The sequence below is a fragment of the Lolium rigidum genome, chromosome 6, assembly GCF_022539505.1.
Source record: "Lolium rigidum isolate FL_2022 chromosome 6, APGP_CSIRO_Lrig_0.1, whole genome shotgun sequence".
Taxonomy (NCBI): domain Eukaryota; kingdom Viridiplantae; phylum Streptophyta; class Magnoliopsida; order Poales; family Poaceae; genus Lolium; species Lolium rigidum.
This window is the reverse complement of record NC_061513.1, coordinates 297,813,332-297,834,468: the sequence shown is the minus strand read 5'-3', so window position 1 is coordinate 297,834,468 and position 21,137 is coordinate 297,813,332. Positions and strand designations below refer to the sequence as shown.

At 43.6% G+C, this 21,137-nt stretch overlaps 1 pseudogene; it reads left to right on the top strand.

Moving 5' to 3' along the window:
• Positions 1 to 2,997: 2,997 nt before the first annotated feature.
• Positions 2,998 to 19,885, top strand: LOC124664431 (annotated as a pseudogene).
• Positions 19,886 to 21,137: the final 1,252 nt, after the last annotated feature.

The window sequence follows — 21,137 nt, the reverse complement described above, 5'->3', positions numbered from 1 at the left end:
TCAAGCACAGTTAAACCTACTAACTCTACATGCTGAATTTATAGAATAAAGTAGTGGCATCAAGTAAATTTAGAGATGTTTTTCGTTCAAGATAAAGGAAATTTCTGCAGCATCCATTCCATCAAAATCACCCAAGAACAGGTCACCGTTGCTGCAATATTTGAGGGTTGGACATAAGTAAATAGAAAAAAAGAAAATGTTGAACAAGAACCACCATATGGTCAAAATCTAAACAAATTACTGAACAAGACCTGGCTAGGATCCCGAAATCAGGGCCATGCATGCAATCCCATGGCACAGAAGTACAGAACTAACATGCTCATAACCATGCCAGCTTGTCCAATACGCTTGTGACCAGTCTAGCTCCATGGCTTATCAAGAATCATTAACATAAACCATCAGCACCATTTTATCTGCAATAAAACTTCGATTTACTTTAACAAAAATGAGATTAGCTATGAGACTGACAGTAAAAAAATGTGGGAAACCCTCTATGAAGCAAACGTGAGGCTTCATATAAGAAACGATTAATCATCCATGAACAATCGATTGATGGCAGGAAAAAGATTGAACACCTCATACAGATTTGCAAATATTCACTTTCACATGCATGACACAAATTGGAAAATAGAAAAGGAGCACATTCACGATCTTTTGGTGCCTACTATGGATCTAATTTGTCATCCAAGATGGGAGTACAAAATCTAATTTGAAAACCACTATGGAAAATATTGAAGTTCTTGAGGTGACATTACCAAAAGAAAAAAAATCTAGAGTAAATTAATGTAGCTTGAATTAGATATTCAATTTATCGTAAAGAGCTACACATATAAATAAAAAGTGCCTGTGTACAGAGCGAAAGGTTCGAACCACCCAAATCCAAAGTGCCTATGTATCGCGTGTATTTAGGTAGTGTCTGCCTTATTTGATGATGGTGCCTGAACAAAAAGTAGAAAGAGCCTTATGTTGGGTTGAACGGTGCCAGGTAAATGGAGTGAATAGACTTCTGCATCGAGATAATTGATTGCAGTGACTAAAACAAGACACCATCTCCGTGTTTTTTTACAGATCATTCTATATCAGTTTATAGTAGATCAAAATCTTTTCAAACATGAAACTCAAAAGAAGCCCCTTCGAATTTAGTCTTTGAGTACTCTGAATCAAAACGGTGCTCAAACAAATTCAGAACATCTCAAGGATGTTAATCCAGCTAAGTAGGTTAGTCTCTCAGGTTAAGGCACGCAATCACTAATGGAGTGACCCCGCCAAAGGAGAACCACCTTCGTCCCATCACATGGTAAAATGCATTTTGCTTTACTTATCAGTCAGTACACAAGGCGATGCCCTTGCTGATAGCTCCAGCTTCTATTTACCAAAAGATAGACATAGCAATAAAAGGAAAACGCATCCAACCTGGGGGACATCTTACTAGTATAAAAGTTAGTAAGATTTCTAATTAATCCGCCCTGCGCTGCGCTCCATGAAGATCTCAAATGAACAAGATCGAATTTAAGAAATAGTAAAAGAGGAAGAGTACCTTCTTGCTGCTCTTCTTCTGCCGGATCTCCTTGCCGTCCTGCATCTCCCTATGGATCTCGCCGGATATGTCCGGCTCCTTAAGTACATGGCCGGCCGGTGGCTGCTCTCCACGGATCTGGCCGGGACTCTTCTACTCAAGGGGCGAGGTTAGCTTGGCCGGGGAAAGGGAGCGGAGAGAGGGAGGGGTGACGGATGGAGACCATCTTCAACTCCATGGAGCTTCGATACGAATAGGGTGAGCGAGAGGGAGTGGGCTCGGTGGCTCGGGGACTGCCTCCACGATCTGGATGAGAGAGACGAAAACGGGATTAAAACGGGAGAAACGGAACATATGGAACCTTTGCAAATTTACACGGAAGAGCAACCTCACAGGAGGGAAACACCTCGAACAGCACACTCGGTCGGTGGAGCAGGCTTACATCTGCCATGTGCAGAAACGGGGCCCAAACCAGCCAAAGAGGAAATTTCCAACCTCACAACTAAACAAGGAAATGTAAACATGGAAAGTGTTGACCGCTTCGGAGAAGGAATCTCAAAGCATGATGGACAGCCAAGATTGCAACCTCCATGGAGTCACAAAATAGAAAAGCTTTTCTCTATATATATATATATATATATATATATATATATATATATATATATATATATATATATATATATATATATATAATTATTATGTTCTAAGTTCCTTACTTCCCTGATAAAGTGGTGCTTGTTAGTTAAACAACATGCAATGATTTGAAGCAAAATAAATTGTACTTGAAAATTCTCTATGTCAAGCATTCAGACTGTCAAGCTTATATTTTCATGTACTGATATGCAGCTCTGGGCACTTCTCCGTGGTCGATTCCCTCGTCGTGCATGTTTGACTTGCCCCTGGCCCTGCCTTTTACTGTGTTGGTGATGCTCTACAGACTCCAGCGGTGCCATCGGCTAGGGTGTGAGGCTTTTCGTGCTGCCCTCCGTTGCCGCCAAGGACCCATCTGTGCTTCACTCGCTGCGCCAGTACGTCGCTGTCCAGAACTAGCTATGCTTGTATGTGAAAATGCAAGTTCTATATTGTTGAATATGTCTTCATAATTCCAAGTGTATATCTTTATGCAGGCAGTGTCAAGTTGCTCGCCCCAAGGCCCGCCGACATTCAAAGATACCTCCCGGTTGACTCAAATGTTGCATTTGTGTTCATATCTATTGCATGAAATTGTTCACCATTTGTTAGTTCAGTGCTTATACAATTCTGATTTGCTTGTCCTGATATGAACTATGCCTAGGAGATAGCTGCTGAGTTTGTGGATGCAACTTCTTCTCTTCCTATTACCCTCAGGCAAAGAATGACGATGCATCCCTCATCACGGAGGTGATGACGGAGGAAGAGGAGCTATACTAGGCCCGACTTAAGGCCAAAGGAGAAGAGGATGCACGAAAGAGAGAAGATGCCGCAAGGCAGGCTTTTGATCCATGAGGCCGCCCCCGACTGCTTGGATAAAGAATGACAATGCATCCCTCATCATGGAGGTGATGATGGAGGTAGACGAGTTATATCAGGCCTGGCTTAAGGTCGAAAAAGAAGAGGAGGTCAGAAAGAGAGAAGAGGCTTCAAGGTAGGCTTTTGATGCTCAGGGCATGGTTCAGAAAGTTGGATGAGCTGCTGACACAAACACAACTCTATTCGGAATTTCTACTTGATAAGAAGGACCATATCACAACTGCACGGGTCTCTCACTGTGTACTCACCATTTTATTTATGTCTTTCGGTACTTGTTATTTAATTATTTGCCCTTTTTTGTTCACAATGTTGTTCTTACCTGTAGGCTAGGACAAAAGCTATTGAAATAAAGGATGAAGATTAACCTGTTCAAGAGCAGAAGAAGGAACGTGGAAGAAAGGTGAAAGCGAATTCTAAGCCACAGTAGTACAGTGACGTGAGTTTAGACTTCATATATTGTCCCCTGCTACATATATACAGTTCTAGTATGTATGCTTATTTCAAGTGGGGAAGGTGGGGAAGAAATGATTGGTGATACAAGTACTCAGACATCTTAGCATCACAATTAACCTACGTATGGGTCAAACTCTGATCGAGGTTGACACTGATGTTGTGTTCCCGGAGAAGACTAAGTTTTTTTTTAAGAATTTTGTACCGTTCTAGGTTAAGTAACCATATAGCTCTTTGTTCCGGTGGCAAAGGTTTCACTCATTAGTAACCATAGAGCGGTCCTGTACGAGATTCTATGTCCTTAATGACAGACAATTTTTGTTCTGGCCACTAGTTGATGCCAAAGAATATTAGAACTAGTGGCAATGTGGGAGAACAACTTGTTTTTGCCATTCCAATGCATCTTAAAAAGTATTTTTTTTTTGTTCAAATTGGGTATCAAAGATTATATGCATGCAGCTGTGATGGTTAAAAAGATTCATCCAAGTATTGCCTTATAAATTAGGATTCTAGGTACTTTTTTATTTTGTGCATTCACTTATTCCCTTGATTGTGTGTAGGTAGCTATTGCAGCTAATGGAGGACGAACATCAAGCAGCTCGCATGGTCTTGTTCACCGACACCGTCCTGCTGCAAGAAACCCACCAGCATACGACAGTGATAAACTAGGACAAGTTGTTGTTCCGGCCTGGATATTAGCTGGTAGGTCTGCGCTTGGCAGCTGCCCGCCATCGTCGGAGGTGGTGGTGGAGGCATGTTGGTCTTGTGGCGACGACTTGCTTTGACTTGTTTTGTTTTACTTGATTTTTTTTGTCTTTTATTGCTGTTTCAAGTTGTGAACTTGGGTGGCTCAGTCCGATTCGTATGTGTGCTGTATTTGATAAAGTCTTGTTTATTTTTTTTCATTTGCACATGGAAGGTCGTTTCCTGAGCGCAATAGCCGCTGACGTTTGGCGTGAATACTTAATCTTTAACTTATTATGGGCAATCTCGTTGATCTAGCTGAAAACAACTAGATTATTCCAGTTTCAGTGTCTAGCCTGCACTAAAAATATGAGGATTGAAATGGAGCATAACAGCAGTTGTAGTTGCAGACTTTCATTCATCATCCACGATTTCTCGTGTGATCTTGTTTATTTTCCCATAGGCAGGTTGTTCCCGGGTAGTTGGACTATAGTAACGGGAGTACCAAATTCTGGCAAAAGTTAGTGGATTGATGCATTTCTGTGCAATATAACCTATTTATGTTCTAGAGGATAAGGTGATTTAATCCTACAAGTTTCCGTTTCTAGATTTATTTGTTGATTTTCTGTTTGTTTTTGTTGGGTGGCGATGTTTGTATTATGTCTGTCGAGTTTCTCGTAACATTTTTGATCCTTTTACATAATGTGATTAGTTCGATACTGAAGGTTGAGGAGATGGCGGATGAGTTTCTGGATACAATTCAATATATGCAAGGCCTGACTTAAGGCCGAAGAAGAAGAGGATGCTAGAAAGAGAGAAGAGGATGCCAAGACAAGCTTTTGATGCAAAGGCATGGTTCAGCAAGTTGGATGGACGCAACTCTGTTCGGAGTTTATACTTAAGAAGATGGCCCAGATCACAGATGTACGCATCTCTCATTTGCTCAACATTTTATTTATGTCTTTCAGTCATGTTTCTACTTTGTAGCAATTTTCACCTTCTTTGTTTGACAATGAGGATTTTGCATGTAGGCTACGCCAAAAGCTTTTGAAATTAAGGATGAAGAGGAACCCGTGCAAGAGCAGAACGGTCATGAAAGAAAGAGGAAAACAAATTGTAAGGCAAAGTATCATGATATGAGTTCAGACTTCATATATTATCCCTGCTTCACGTACACTATTCTAGTATGTATGCTTTGGCTGTCTACCATACTAGATTATGCGCATGTCCTTTTTTGTCAGCTGTGCTCCAGCATACTGTGTAGTCTGTGTTACATGCTCAAATGGATTTTTGAATAGAACACGTGTTAGCGGTTGAAATAACTTGATCTATCATTGGTGATAAGACCATATACGAACCTTGTTTCTGATTACGGAAAATGAAAATCTTATTCAGAGGAAGGCTAAGACAGTAGCCGTGGTTATAATATGAAGCCACGCTAGTAAATCCTTATTATGCATGCATGGTTATGGAGGGAACCCATATTCTCTCTCATGTGCATCTACACACAATATTTTTCAAATGTATTTTCCTGATACATAAATATTTGCAGTTCGAGGCATGTTCAGAAAATTGGTAATCATTTCATAGGTGTCCAATGGTTTAGTTGTTGGAGTTTCTTTGCTTCCCTTTCCATTGAGCACCCTTATATAATGGTACAGAGCCTTGTTTTGGAGTACTGAGCCTATAGCTTGTGGTGATCTTTGAAAAAAAAATCCTGATGCTTGTGTATTCTGTTGTAGGTCAATGGTGTGAGCAAGGCAGCAGATGCGAGTCCCTTGCGCAAGGGCTTGGGTGTGTCTACCTTTGCATGCTGCTACCAATTCCATCAGTGATGCCTCCTGGTTTGGCACTTGTCGGCATCCTGAGCCAGGCTAGCACCTCATGCCAGGTTTGCCGAGAGAATGGGCAATTCAGTATTAGGTGTTGCATGGTCCCAGGCTCCTGGTCACAGAGTGGGCAGCGGGGATGGTGTTGCACACCTCGTTGCGTAAGGTGGTTGGCGGTCTAGCATCTGTCTTGGCTCGCGAGCCAATCGAAGAATTTTACCCGCTGTGGCGCCCATGGCTTCCAGTGAGCTTCCAGGTGGAGCAGGTCATGGATCCATGGAAGGTAGCGAGGTAGCAAGACTTGGTTGTGTATGTGCCATGGGCTGTCCGTCTCCATTGCAGGCGATCTAGCTCCTCCCGAAGGTGGGTGTGTTGTACCAGCTGCCAAAGCCTCAGGTATTGTCCTATCTCGTGTATGCCCATAACCCCATGAATGTCCTGTGCCCAACTGTTGCCTTGTAGACCACTGGCAACCGTCTTGATCTTGGCATACTTGTGGAGCACAAACCTATTTTACTCAGACTGGAAAGAGATAGAGCTTCAAGCCTTAAAATAGTTTACTTATTCGATGGGTATTTAATGTCTATATGATTGTTCTGTCTTAGCTTGATAGAGAGCATCATCAGGGAGTATAGATTAGCATGGAGTTGTATTTACCTCTTTGCTGAAGAAAGGTTTTTGTGTATGGCAGGGATGACCATATCAGTCCCAGTGCTGCTATTTGGCATGGTGTAGTGCCTACTTGGAGCGGCTGGATGTGTGTCTGGCCCTTGCCGGTGGAGAAGACGCGGTTGGATGGGTGATCGAGGATGTGCCTAGCAGCATACCATCAGGGTGGGGATCATCGAGGGTCTCGCCAAAAAGCTCAAGGTTGCACTAGCTGGCTTTTTGTTGAGAAGAAGGCTTGGTGCTTTGGTAGATTGGCATATACATGAATTTTATATCCAGATATAATAATATGTATGTTGGCTTATGTCTCAGATTTTCAATTTTGAAACCCAATGTCATGTTAGCGACTTAATACATATACACTAGTAGTGGCTTCTCTCATGTATTTTATATCCACACAGGCTAGGTGGTACATATAACATGTGGGATGTGTGTAAACTCAATCCATAATGATAATGTTTTTGTTTTTTGTGAAAAGCTTAGTTTTTTGTGGTTAATGGCTTAAAGCCATTATTTCTGTAGCTGATATTTCCATGCAAAGGCAAGGAATTGAATCAGCACTTTAGGAACAAGTCGCTAAAGAAAACAAAGCAGGAAGGAAAAATGTGTACTATTCATTTACGGTCCACAGCAATGAATCGTATGGAATCCAGATGACAATTTTTTTTTCTCCGTGTAAAACACATATTAGGTTGAATGTCCTAACTTTAATTCACCTCTTTGGAAGCAACACCTGCGCTTAGTAAGAGAGATAGCAAGTTCATCGCTGCAGAAAATAAATCCAACTGATACGTGCCTTGCCATTGAAAACAGAGGCGACGATCTGATGGGCGTGATGAGGTAAGACTTAGGTATGATTAGCCCGAAAACAGAGGCGACATACAGATGGGCTTAATGAGGTGAGACTCAGGTACTCCCTTCATACCGGTTTACTAGTTTTATTATAAAATTAGGAAAGTCCCAAGAAATTAGGCTAGATTTCTAATTAATAGTTGTTTTGATTGGGGCTGTTCTTGGAAAGCAACGATCCTCTCTCTCCATTAGTTGGGTTTGACCAATGCATGCACGAGTTCCCTTTCATTTTGGTTGCATGCAGTAATTAAACGCAGGCATTCACGCAAATTTCTCTTCTCTCTCCTAATCTCTCTTCTCTAAGTAAGGAAATTTATGATATTTTATCTCTTATAGCCAGCTGAGTATATATCTTACTGTACTTGCTCTAATAAACCGGTACAGAGGGAGTATGATTAGCCCTTGCCCCTTGGAATACGGGTGGTTTGCTTCTCTGCCATTAATTTCCCCATAATCAGTGGAAGGCATTTAACCACCAGCGGAAGACCATGCATGACACTAGAGCGATCCGTGGATATTTTCATCTTGGCCGTTCCATTGTTTCCATCTTGACCATTCCAGCTTTCTCTCCCACCAAACAAAAAAATTGGAGAGCCCAAATCTCCCGCTCTTTTTTCCTCTAATATTGCCTCCCAATCTATAAATATAAGGAGGGGTACAGCCAACGCGTGCGTCGCGTGTGACTTAGACTTTGACTCTTTACTCGTCGAGGAGAGGACAGGAGGGAGGCTGCCAATGTTGTCGAATTCACTAGCCGGCGTGCCGTTGCATCGCTCGACGGAGGAAGAGTCGTGCGCGCAGGCGGGAGATCGATGGACCGGCGAGGCGAGGCGCCATGGAACAATATGCAGGTTGGTAATTAATCAATCATTGTGTGGATCGCTTCCTTTGTTTATTTTTTTTAGTATCTAGGCCTTTCTGGGCTGCTGCATGCATGAATCGATTTATTGGTTATGATTTACTACTACTACTCCGTATGAATCATGGACGGGCGGATTGGTGGATGGAGAAATAGAGTTAGTCTTGTAAATTCCGGGATGGATGGATCCGCATCTTGGTCCGATCTGATGCGCATCTTGGTTGATTGAGTAGGTGCTTTTTATTGTTTTTTAGAACAAAGTCTGCTGGTACTTTGCCCTTGGTTGGATTGGATGAGAAGAGAGCGCGCGTCTAGTTCTTGGTGCCTTTCACGGCGGAGTAATTAATTAGTCACCCATCGCTTTGGTTCCGCGCGACGTGATCGACTTTGGCGACGCGCAGGATTCGCGTTCCGCAACTCGGCCATCCAGGACGCGCAGGTTTCGCGTAGTCACGGCGCCCGCACCCAGCTGCTGATCGGGGCCCGCATCGCTTTCGTTCCGCACGAGCGAGAGGCGCGAACGACGACGCGGCGGCGTCGGTGACCGTGAACGGCGCGTCCATCCGGGTGGTCCAGCTGGACAACGTCGTGCCGATCGGAGCTTGCATCAGCAAGTCGGATCGCCCTCTGCGACCAGCACAAGAAGCCGGTGCGCGGGCACTGCATCTTCTGGGCGGTGGAGAACTCGGTGCAGCCGTGGGTGCGCGCCCTGAACCCCGGCCAGCTCAAGGCCGCCGTGGAGTCCCGGATCAAGAGCCTCGTGTCCCGCTACAACGGCCGCTTCCCGTGCTACGAGGTGAACAACGAGATGCTCCACGGCAGCTTCTTCCGGCAGCGGCTCGGCGACGACATCGACGCGCACATGTTCCGGGAGACGGCGGCGATCGACCCGGCGCCGGCGCTGTTCGTGAACGACTACAACGTGGAGAACGCCAACGACCCCAACGCGACGCCGGAGAAGTACGTCGCCCTGATCACCGACCTGCAGAATAACGACGGATAAATAATTAACTTAACAAAAAAATAACTTAACATGAATTAGTTATTTTACGGAACCGGTACCCCGCGCGTCAAACGGAACCGGTACGTACCCCGCGCGTCAAACTTAATAACGACGTCAAACCCGGTACCCCGCGCGTATACGGAGGGGGCGGGGGCGGCGCTTTTTTGTTTTTTAGAGATGGAGAGAGAGACATGCATGCACACACCGACCCCGCGCGTATACGGAGGGGTGTGGTGAGGGCCACCGTCCTTTCGCCATCGCCGCCCCCCTTTCGCCACCGGTCCCACGCCGTCTCTGTTTGCCCAACCGGTTCACGTCGCCCTTCCCCCCCTCGCCACGGCACTTGTCCGATGAATCCGCCGCGACACCCTCTCCCACCCCTTCCTCGCCCTCTCCTTTTGCCACCGCCCTTTCGCCACCGCCACCGCCCCTTCTTCACTTAATTAATTTGTTTTGACTACATGTTTTCGGGACCGACATATGGCGGACGATAGAGCTGACCCGATTCCGGAGAACTATGATCCGGACGTCGAAGACCATATGTTCGGCATCATAAATGGCGATATTCCATTTGTGCCGACCGGAGAAGAAGAAGATGATATCTCTTCTTATCTGAACCTTGAGGGTGAAGATGTCGGGCGCCGTCGGCACGATGATGCCGAAGAAACGTCGATAAACGACGATCTTCAATTGGAAGTAGCAACCACCTCCGGCGCCGAGGTATATATATATACATATTGAGCGTCCGGTGATACAACTAACCGATTTGAATAAATGTGTGTGTACTAACGCGCGCGACTCTCTTTCTTATTTTAGCCCTCGGCCGGATCGTCGAAAAATCGAGTACGTCGTCAAAGCGTGGCGCAACCAAGACGATGAAAGCAGGAGAAACATGCACCATCGATGTTGTCGACGAAGCAACCGGCAGGCCGCTGGAGCCCAGCAAGAACGCCACCAAGTTTGTCAGCCAATGCGGAGCCGTTGTTAGAGACAACGTCTCGATCACCCGCCAGGAGTGGAATGAGCCAAAGAAGGCACGTGTTGGTTTCACTTTTGTCGATAAGAGAGAAAAAAAGATTGCTTCAACAAGCTTATGGAACATTTCGTTCTACCTCCGGAATACCGCAAATACGATGAGGAGGGTAACAAGATTGCGGAAAACAAGAAGAGGCGCAAGCTAGTCAAACAGTTCGCTCTTTCTAGGATGGCCAACGCATTCCGGAAATACAAGCAAAATCTAGCCCATGACTTTGTCAACCAGGGCAAGACTCCGGTTTTCAAAGGACAATATGAGAAACTGCAACATGATTGGCCAGAATTTGTGAAGCAAAAGAAATCGGAGCAGTTCCTTGAACTATCGAAAAAAAATAAGGAAAATGCGGCCAAGAAGGAGTACAATCATAAAATGGGGCCAGGAGGGTATCGCTTTTGGCAGCCTAGGTGGGAGAAGATGGAGAACGAGCTGAGGGCGCGAGGAATCCGTCCAGTGTACGGAGGGATGGGACCCAAGGGCCAAAAGCTGGTGGTACGGGCATGGGGGATCGCTGAACCCGGAGACAGGGGAGTGTGTTTATCGGGGCAAAATAATTACACCCACCAAAAAGCTTATTGAGGCAATGAGGGATGCTCAAGAGGGGAAGATCAAGTTCAACGGAGAGAACGACGCCCCGACAAAAGCCCTCGGGAATCCCGAACACGGAGGACGTGTACGAGGCATGGGGCCCATTCCGTGGAAAATAGGGTTCCCCGAACGATGACCCGTACGGTTACGAAGCCGTAAGAGAAAGATGGATCGGGAAAAAGATGTTGTGGCGCAGTTGGTAACGGAAATGGATGTGATGAAGAAAACCGTGAGTGTACTAGTAGCCGAAAGAGAGGCAGCTCGGGCGCAGCATGAAGATCATCCAATGGATCTCGGAAGCCGGCAGCGGAGAAGAAGCAGCGTGGCATATGAATGAGTTCATAAGAGACCACATACCACGGTACGAGTAAAGAGTACTTGTCAGGAGACGAGGTTGAACAAGGTATAGAGTGATACCGAAGATCAAACCTCGGACAAGTAAAATATCGCGAGACAAAGGGAATTGGTAATATATGTGAATGGTTCATTCGATCACTAAAGTCATCGTTGAATATGTGGGAACCATCATGGCCGGCCAGCCCTAGATGGGGTGGAGTCCCAAGTGGACTCCACCATAGGGGGCCGGCCACCCCCCACATGGGAGGTGGAAATCCCACCCTTTGGGTGGGAGTCCTAGTTGGGCTAGGTTTCCCCTCTTATGGAAGGTTTTGGTTTCGGGTCTTATTCGAAGACTTGGACACCAACACTTGGGATCCACCTATATAATGAGGGGCCAAGGGAGGGGGCCGCCCACCCTAAGACCACAAGCTGGCCACCCCCCATAGAGTGGCCGGCCACCCCTCCCAAACCCTAGCCAAGCTCCTCTCCTCCATATTGCCCGCATAGCTTAGCGAAGCTCCGCCGGACTTCTTCACCGCCACCGACACCACGCCGTCGTGCTTGTCGGATTCAAGAGGAGCTACTACTTCCGCTGCCCGCCGGAACGGGGAGGTGGACGTCGTCTTCATCAACAACCGAACGTGTGACCGAGTACGGAGGTGCTGCCCGTTCGTGGCGCCGGAACCGATCGTGATCAAGATCTTCTACGCGCTTTTGCAAGCGGCAAGTGAACGTCTACCGCAGCAACAAGAGCCTCCTCTTGTAGGCTTTGGAATCTCTTCAAGGGTGAGACTCGATACCCCCTCGTTGCTACCGTCTTCTAGATTGCATCTTGGCTTGGATTGCGTGTTCGCGGTAGGAAAATTTTTGTTTTCTATGCTACGTTATCCTACAGCCTTGGCCGTTGCATATAAGGCTCCTCTCTTTCTTTTTTCGCCACTCTTCTTTTGATCATGTGCGCGTTTTTTTTTTCTCCATCCAGGGGTTTAAATTGTGTATTGTTCTTCATGCGACATTTGGTGGTGGGTTCAGCCTTCGTTGTTGCACGTCGGTGGTCTTGCTTCCGGTGGGTTTTACTTTTCTAGGGATGCATCGATTTCTCCTCGCGGTTGTGTTTGTTGAGTGGCTACTTTGTTGGTCGTGCTTTCGTGCTCATGTTGCTTCTTCGTGGTTGTCTTACCTTGCAGTTTGTTTGCAAAAGACGTGGCTCTGCACATTTTCCACAAGGAGTAAGGGCTCAAAACAAGAATGTTGCAAAGACGACAATTATGGTATGGAGATGTAAGTATGTTCTTCTGTGTTATGTGTTCTTATGTTATATATGTATAGTGAGCTAAGGTGGAACTCATATTCTCGCTTTTATTTTTCATGTACATGTCTTTGTGTGAGCTTTAAGACAAAGGGGTGGTTTGGAAAAGAATGAAACAACTTCCCAACCTTTTTGCGACCCCGGAGATCGTATGTCATCTTGTAGAAAATCTTATATCTTAGTGAGAATTGTTGCTACTCACATTACAGTGTGTAATCGGTGATATTATGGTAAAAATGTAATGATACATTTGTTTTATGTTATGAATGAAGTTTGTTGTCATTTTAGTGTGTGTGATGTAAACATTTCAATCTATTTTGAAACATATGTTACTTTTGTAGACACACAAATAAAGCTAAGTGCAAACAAGTGGAACCATAATAATCATACCTAATGAGAATGACATTATTGAAATGGAGACCAAACAAAGACCGTTTCATATAATTGGTCTTATTATCTCGATTTCCATCAAGGACTTCACATCAATTAAAAAGCCCACGCAATGACCTCTTTTTCCATTGCCACGGTGGTTCTGACCTATGTCCGTAGAGTCACTTTGTAGTTGTGTGTACTTCAAGAACACGTCATTTTATTGCCCATTAGTTGTTTCTTGACAATTATTTTCATAGTGCCATATCTTGCTTAGTCTTCGTAGGTTGTTTAGTTAATATCGGATTCTAACCTAGAATTGCGTTTGTGAGCCTTTGATTTCATTAACATATTAAGAATATATAAGTTTTTACAAATTTGGTTGTCATATAGACACTCCTACCCATTGATCAACACAAAAAATCTTCACATGCGATGCAAACTTATCATGATGCCCATCATCAAATTCATATATTAGCCTAAAAACCCATTAAATGGGAGAAATGCATATTATTCAAGTTCAAACCCATTGTAGGTAGACACCTTACATACCTATAAATGTTTATTTACTTAAACTTAATATCCAATCATGCACTTTGGAAACTACACAGAGACATTTGTTTGACTATATGCTATAGTTCGAGTGAGTTACACATCTAAGGTTAGTAAAAATATTTCAACACATACATATACATACATTTCAAAAAGAAATATGGTGTCATACAAATTATTCTTATTTTTTCTGCAACATGGAAAGTCAAATAAACAACATGTCATTAAGTTGCCATAAGTGTTCGAAAACCCCAAAAATGTCACTTTACTTGGAACATAAATTCAAAATTTAAGAAATATATTTTCAATGGTAGAAAATATAATTTGGTAGTAAAATAGTATATGTTTATATTAACAGCATTGTGGTGTTGGTTAATTTTGCTTAGTGTAATATCATAATGATGCATCTATGACTAAATGATTGTTCGATAGGGGTAAGTTAACAATAAGGCACCTAATTTCTCCGAAAATTGTATATATTCATTTTTTCCTCAAACCCAACTAGAAGCTCATCGCACATAATGTAACACTAGGAAGCATATGTGCTGTGGCACGCTGCGCCCGTGCCAGTAATATTTGGGATGCCTGATCTATGCAGTAATTGTTATGTTTTAATGTTTGTGTGGTGTGGTGTGGATTGAAAGAGCTTCAAGGTCAGTAGCAATCTGGATATTTTTTAGAAGTAAGATAAGATACGGCAAATAAGTGGCTATATTAAGTGAGCTAATGTTATTTACATTGGACTACACGGTTTGTTCTACAGTGCAAAATGTTGCGTGTTAGGAACTAAACTGTAAAACGTACTGAAATACAGTAGATGTAACATTCTGATTTCTAATTTTAGTTTTCTCATTCTACACTGAAGTTTGTCTTTCATGGCCTAATCGATAAATAAAAACTAGATAGTTTATAGCTCGAAGAAATTACAAACCGACATTGTATCATTACCAATCAAAACGATAAAAATCAATATAAAAATAGGAGGTAGAGAGGAAAGCCTTTGGTACACCGAGTGACTGCAACAATATACAACAATCCACAACACGAGAGAACAGAAACAAAGAAGACCGTCTTCAAAACATGGATGAAAGAAGTTCAAAAAATAGAGCACTGGCTAGGGTTTGTTCCATCTAAACTACATACACTATGTTTGTAAATGAGTCATCTCTTATAAGTTGTTTAAGTACTGAAAATTCACAACCGACTGGTGCCTTCACTGGGGTGCAGGAACTTCCTAGCCAGCCACTGAGGTCATTCAACAGCATCGACCTTGCGCTAATTCAAGAAAATTGGCGGGATTCTTACTTATGGAGGTCATATCTCCAACCAGAGAATACCATCGGGAATTTATATTCAGACAATGGGGATCGTAAGAGAAATTATATTGTATATGCATATGTACTGTGTGTAATATGTTCGACCAAGCATGAAGAAAGAGGTCACTTCGATCACCGTATTCATGACAATGTTGTGTACCTTCATTGTTGTATGTAGTAGCATCGAGTTGAATGAAAAAACCAAATAAAAATAAAAACACTAAATGAAAAATAATTGAATGATAAAAACAAAATAAAAATCAAAAGGAAAATACAGAGGAAAGGGGGCTCCTGCATTCCACACATGGAGCTCTTTAGTCCCGGTTGGTGTTCCACCAACCATAACTAAATCATCTCCAGCCCGAGAGCTCTAGATCAATCACGTGGAGACCCTTTAGTTCCAATTCACAACACAACCGGAATAAAAGAGGGGGCTTTAGTGCCGATTGGGTTGAGCGACCGAACCTAAAGGCAGTTACGAACCGAGATTAGTGTGGATTTTTCTACAAGGGGGTTGAGATCTGGACAGCTTGCGGTCTGAACACCTCATGCTCCTCCGGCATTGCTGACCTCATTGCCCAAGAGTGTATTACTTTGCTGATTAATCTATAAAACTCTGTTTGCCCTCAAAAAATTGTTGTACACGTACATAAATAAGGAGAAATAATAGTTAAAAGACAAAAAAATATATTATAACACTAGAGGAAACAGTCAAGGTTGTAACAACTTCTAGCAGTCGGCATATGCTATTTTGCCATCGGCATTACAAGGCATCGACATAGCTGAGGTTATCATCGACTTAGGCTATGGCTATCGGCGTAGGCTATGCCGACGGCAACCGTCGACATAGAGGTTAATGGCCATTTGTCAGTTTTCCAAAAAAAAAAAAAAAAAAAAAACCAATAGTAAAACTTCCCATGGTCACTCTCTCATCCCATCGGTCACTCATCCTTAAACTGCTTCCATCTCAGCATACTTAACTTTTTTCCTTCCTTCCTTATGAGTTTCTTGCAGAGAAGGTATACTTTCCTTGACAACAGTACCCTATCAATCGTATTAACCTTTGGGCCATAACATCACACTTCTAGATTATTTAAATTCCAAAAAAAACTATTTGAGTAAACAACAATCAATAAGTAGTAATAATCTTGTATTCAAATAACAAGAAACTGAATTTGATTTTTTTTTTAAAAAAATCACCGAATGAAAAAACTCATATTTCCTTTTTGATTTTGAGGAATCTAAAAAATTTCCGTAGATATTTTCATATATAAAACATTTTCATTAGAGATCGTCCGCAACCAGAAAAACAGTTTTACCGAAACATGATGGCATTTGCGTAGTATATTAAAATTCATGTTTATTAATTTTCCTAACAACTAGAACACACAATACATGGTTATCTGAAAGGATTTTATTTTTGAAATTTCTAACATTTCCTTATATTCTTTCAAAAACTAAAAGGCAATTTGGGGGTCGATTCGCCGTCACGGCGAAAACTCCAGGGGCAACGCATGCCAGGCAATTCCGACGGATTTTCTGTGCTGATGGTTGCCGCCAGCACATAGTGCAATACGTCGACGGCTTTTCTATGCTGACGGCCTATTTGCTGGGCGGTCCGGTTCGAGCCCTACGCCGATGGCCCAGATAAAAAGCTGGCGGCCTAGGATGGGCCCGTCGGCACCTTCACGAATTCCTATAGTGTAATTATTCCCGCAAAAATATTACTCTCTCTGTCACAAAATGTAAGGCGCACAATTTTATGTTGGCCTTTTATATAGGACATTGACCAGTACTATATACTAAATCATATGTTGTATTCTTCTTTTAATTTTTTGTCGTCTATTTTCGTTCTAATTTTGTGAACGTACTATAGGCAACTAATAGTAAGAGTTGTGAAAATATTATAAGTACTCACTCCCTCCCATTGAACATAACGGAAGTTTGTCTAAATTTAAATGTATCTAAGCATTAGGTACATCCGAATTTAGACAAACTTTAGATAAATCATTTTGACAAATATGTTCGCACACTTTTATTATTACACAAGTGAAAATGAAAATGGTACACGTAGCAAAATGTGTGCAAATTAGAATGCGCATAAAAAGTTTCCATGTGAAGTACCAAGGTGTTAAGCATAGCAAGGCCATGAGCCCTTTATACATGAATCTATCAAGAACAGAAATGTTAATGTGTTGTTGTCAGAAAGATCTCTTGGGCCAGTGTATATGAGGTGTGATTTCAGAATCAGGCTCATAAACTAGATTAGGGATGCAGGTTCATGCACATTGTCAAATTGGGAATTATGGTAAGGGCTTGAGTTGGATTTTAAAAATTGACACAAAATTATTATTTTTACTTTATTTATTAATGGCTACTAATTTTAGTCAACTGAACCTAAATAACAATTTATCACAATATATATGTACCGGTCAAAATGGTAGAATTTAGCATGCAAGTGTATTTTTGATGACTTTCAGCGGTTGTTTTGAACCTCGGGATGCACCGGATGAACCATAAATAAAGCGGGTGCACCAGATATATTTTCCTCCAAGGCAGTCTATTTCTGGGTAGGTCTCATGAAAATCTCTTATGTCTCGATTCACGTACTCTGTATATCATTTTATTTTCATTACTGAAGGTTGTAAAACGATTAGAAATTGAGACATTAAGTCTTTGTTTCGAAACAAAAACATCCAATACCAGAACAGAGCCTAGAAGTCCACATCATTCATCGGTACAAAACGAGGAATAGCTCGTTTACTTTATTCATTCATGTTCGTTACCTTTGACCAGTACAACACCTTAATTACCTTGTAGTTCTCAATACTCCAAATATATACCCAAATGTGGAAATGTAAAACTATAATTGTTATAAGTGGTAGTACAATTCCTTTCCCAATACCATTGGTTAAAATTTAGTGTGTTTGTATGTGTATTTATCAGTATGAACTATATATGTGAGGTAAGTGCATTAACCGTCGTCACACATCCATATCCAGCACCAGAGGCGTGTCCCCCTTCTCGACGCTGAACGTCTTGTGCATCTTCCCTGTCGCCGTCGCGAGCTGCACGATGTACGATCCATGGTACCCTCTGAATTTGAAGTTTCCGTCACTTGTCGATCTTCCCGCGCGCGTGCGATGTCCACTCCCGTCGCAGATTTATGAACCTGCAGTCAGTCATGTCGTAAATCAGAAAAATCCTCAACAAATGCATCACGAGTAGAAATCGTAGTTTGTGAGGGTGACCGACCTCTCGCCGGCGCAATTGACGGTGCCGTCGGAGTTTACGAGGCAGGCGTCCCGGCGCCACATGTGTCCCCGCATAAACCCCCAGAACACCACCCCCTCCACGGCCGGGTGCGCGTACGCCTCCCGGAGCACCACCTCGTAGTCGTCGGCACGGAGGTCCAAATCGGTCTCGCATGCGTCGAGCTCGGTGAGCCAGATGGGCAGGTCGGTGGTGGCGAGCTCGCCTCACGAATTTTTTTGGGGAGCTCCAATCTGCCGCTCTTTTTTTTTTCCTCTAACCTTGCCCTCCCATCTATATATACAAGGAGGGGTATAGCCAACGCGTGCGTCGCGTGTGACTTAGACTTTGACTCTTTACTCGTCGAGGAGAGGAGAGGAGAGGAGAGGAGAGGAGAGGAGGAAGGGAGGCTGCCAATGCCGTCGAAATCACACTAGCCGGCGTGCCGTGCCATTGCTCGACGGAGGAAGAGTCCTGCAGGCGGGAGATGGGCCGGCGAGGCGCGGCGCGGCACGATGAATGAAACAATCAGGTTGGTAATTAATCATCGTTTCGATCGCTTCCTTTGCTTTGTATCTACTAGCTAGGCATTTTCTGGGCTGCTGCATATATGAATCGATTTATGAGTATGTATGAATCATGGACACGGATGGGTGGGTGGAGAAATAAAGTTAGTCGATCCGCATCTTGGCACCCAGCACGTTGATTACTTGTTTGGTCCGATCTGATACGCATCTTGGTTGAGTAGGTGCTTTTTACTGTAATGTTTTTAGAACAAAATCTCGTACCGTGGCTGCCCTTGGTTGGACTTGGAGGAGCTGCGCGCGTCATGCCTTTCCGTTTCTTTGGGCGAGCGATGAAGTCAGCCGGATCTAATTAATTAATTAGTCAAAGTCAACCGGATCCCTGCGCCCGCACCCACCCGAGAAATGTGTCCAGCTGCTGATCGGGGCTTTTGTTCCGCGCGCGGCTTTGCGTTTGCCGTCCAGCACGCATGCACACGCATCGCTTTCGTCCCGCGCGGCTTGACGAGTTTGCCGACTCGCGGGATGGACGCAGGCTTCGATCGCGTTCCGCAACAACCCGGCCTTCTTCGGCTTAATTGGACTGGGCGACGACATCTGACGCGCACATGTTCCTGGAGAGAGCGGCCATCGACCGCGGCGCTGTGGCGCTGTTCGTGAACGACTACAACGTGGAGAACGCCAACGACCCCAACGCGACGCCGGAGAAGTACGTCGCCCTCATCACCGACCTGCAGAAGCGGGGCGCGTCGGTGGGCGGGATCGGGGTGCAGGGCCACGTGACGCACCCCGTCGGCGACGTGATCTGCGACGCGCTCGACAAGCTGGCCGCCACGGAGCTCCCCGTGTGGATCACGGAGCTGGACGTGTCGGCGGCGGACGAGGCCGTGCGCGCCGACGACCTGGAGACGGTGCTGCGGGAGGCGTTCGCGCACCCCGCCGTGGAGGGGATCATGCTCTGGGGCTTCATGCAGGGCCACATGTGGCGCGCCAACGGCCAGCTGCTCAACGCCGACGGCTCGCTCAGCGAGGCCGGCCGCAGGTACGTCGGGCTCAGGACGGAGTGGACGTCGCACGCGCGCGGGACGGTGGACGCCAACGGCAACTTCAAGTTCAGGGGCTTCCACGGCAAGTACGTGCTGGAGCTGGCCGCCGGAGCCGGCGGGAAGGTCAGGCGCGCCTTCGACGTGCACAAGGGGGACGCGCCGCTCGTGCTCGACATGAACCTCTGAGTAGTGACCGACTCGACGCACTTACACGTGTACGTGCGATACAGAATACCACTATTATTGGCTACTATTGGGATTGGGATTGGGATGATTTATGACGACGTAAGCTAGCTATATAGAAGAGATGGGGTTACGTTTTGCCATTAGGCAGATGATTTATTTATTCAGAGTGTGTGCAAAACGGAAGGTATTGTACGTAGTATTTTTTACATATACATGGATTGTGGTAAATAAAGAACAGATTTATACTGTACATCGCCGATTCCTTTTATTTATTTAATATGTCTTACTTACTTTATATGTATAATCTTTCAACCTATATATTATTTCAATCTATGTCAGTATAATATATACTATTCATATTAATAGCATCTAAAGTATTCATATAGAATACAAATAAAAATGAAGATAATAAACTGCGGATTCTCAAACAATTATGTTTACAATTCATCAAGCAAGATTATCTCAAAAATCGTTAAGCAAGACATGTAGTTTCCTATATAAGTTCACTTTGGTTTAATTGTATAAACCACCTTAGCAATGACGTGTTAGTGTTTTTTTAATCCTTGTGACGATCTTATATTATGTAAATTACGTGTGTGCAAAAGGGAAGGTATTGTAGTACTTTTTTATTATGTATACGTGGATTGCCGTAAATAAACAACAAATTTATGGAGGTGGTGTTTTGGTTTATAGCCGTAGATGCACTCATTATAAAAAAGGTGTAAAAAACACATTTTAAAATTTTAAAATATCTACTATTTTATGTTCACACACTTCACATATACGCGGATTGTGGTAAATAAATGACAGATGTACCGGTTTATTTAATGTGTTACTATTTAAGTTGGTGCACAAGAAAGTCCAAACATAATTGGATAGATATTTATTTAACATGAACAATTTTAACAAAAAAACAAAAAAGGACATAAGAAAGCATAAAAAAGAAAATAAAAGGAAACAAAGAGATAAACAACATAAAAAATAACAAGCCTACTACTACTACTACATGTTGTATCATTTTCTCTACATTAGTATGTTTTGCTGAGGTCTATTGCTATTCATATGTAGACCAAAATTGTTGAGCCTTTACTGAAAATGATCAAAACCGTGATTGATGAGCTTGCTACCAAGATGATGATGCCACTTCCATCATCTAAAGACGCCTATATGCGTCAGTCTCGCAGTGACCTTTTAAGGAAGTGGATGTTTTTTATTAATCCAGATACATGCTGTGATTTTTTTCTAGTTATTT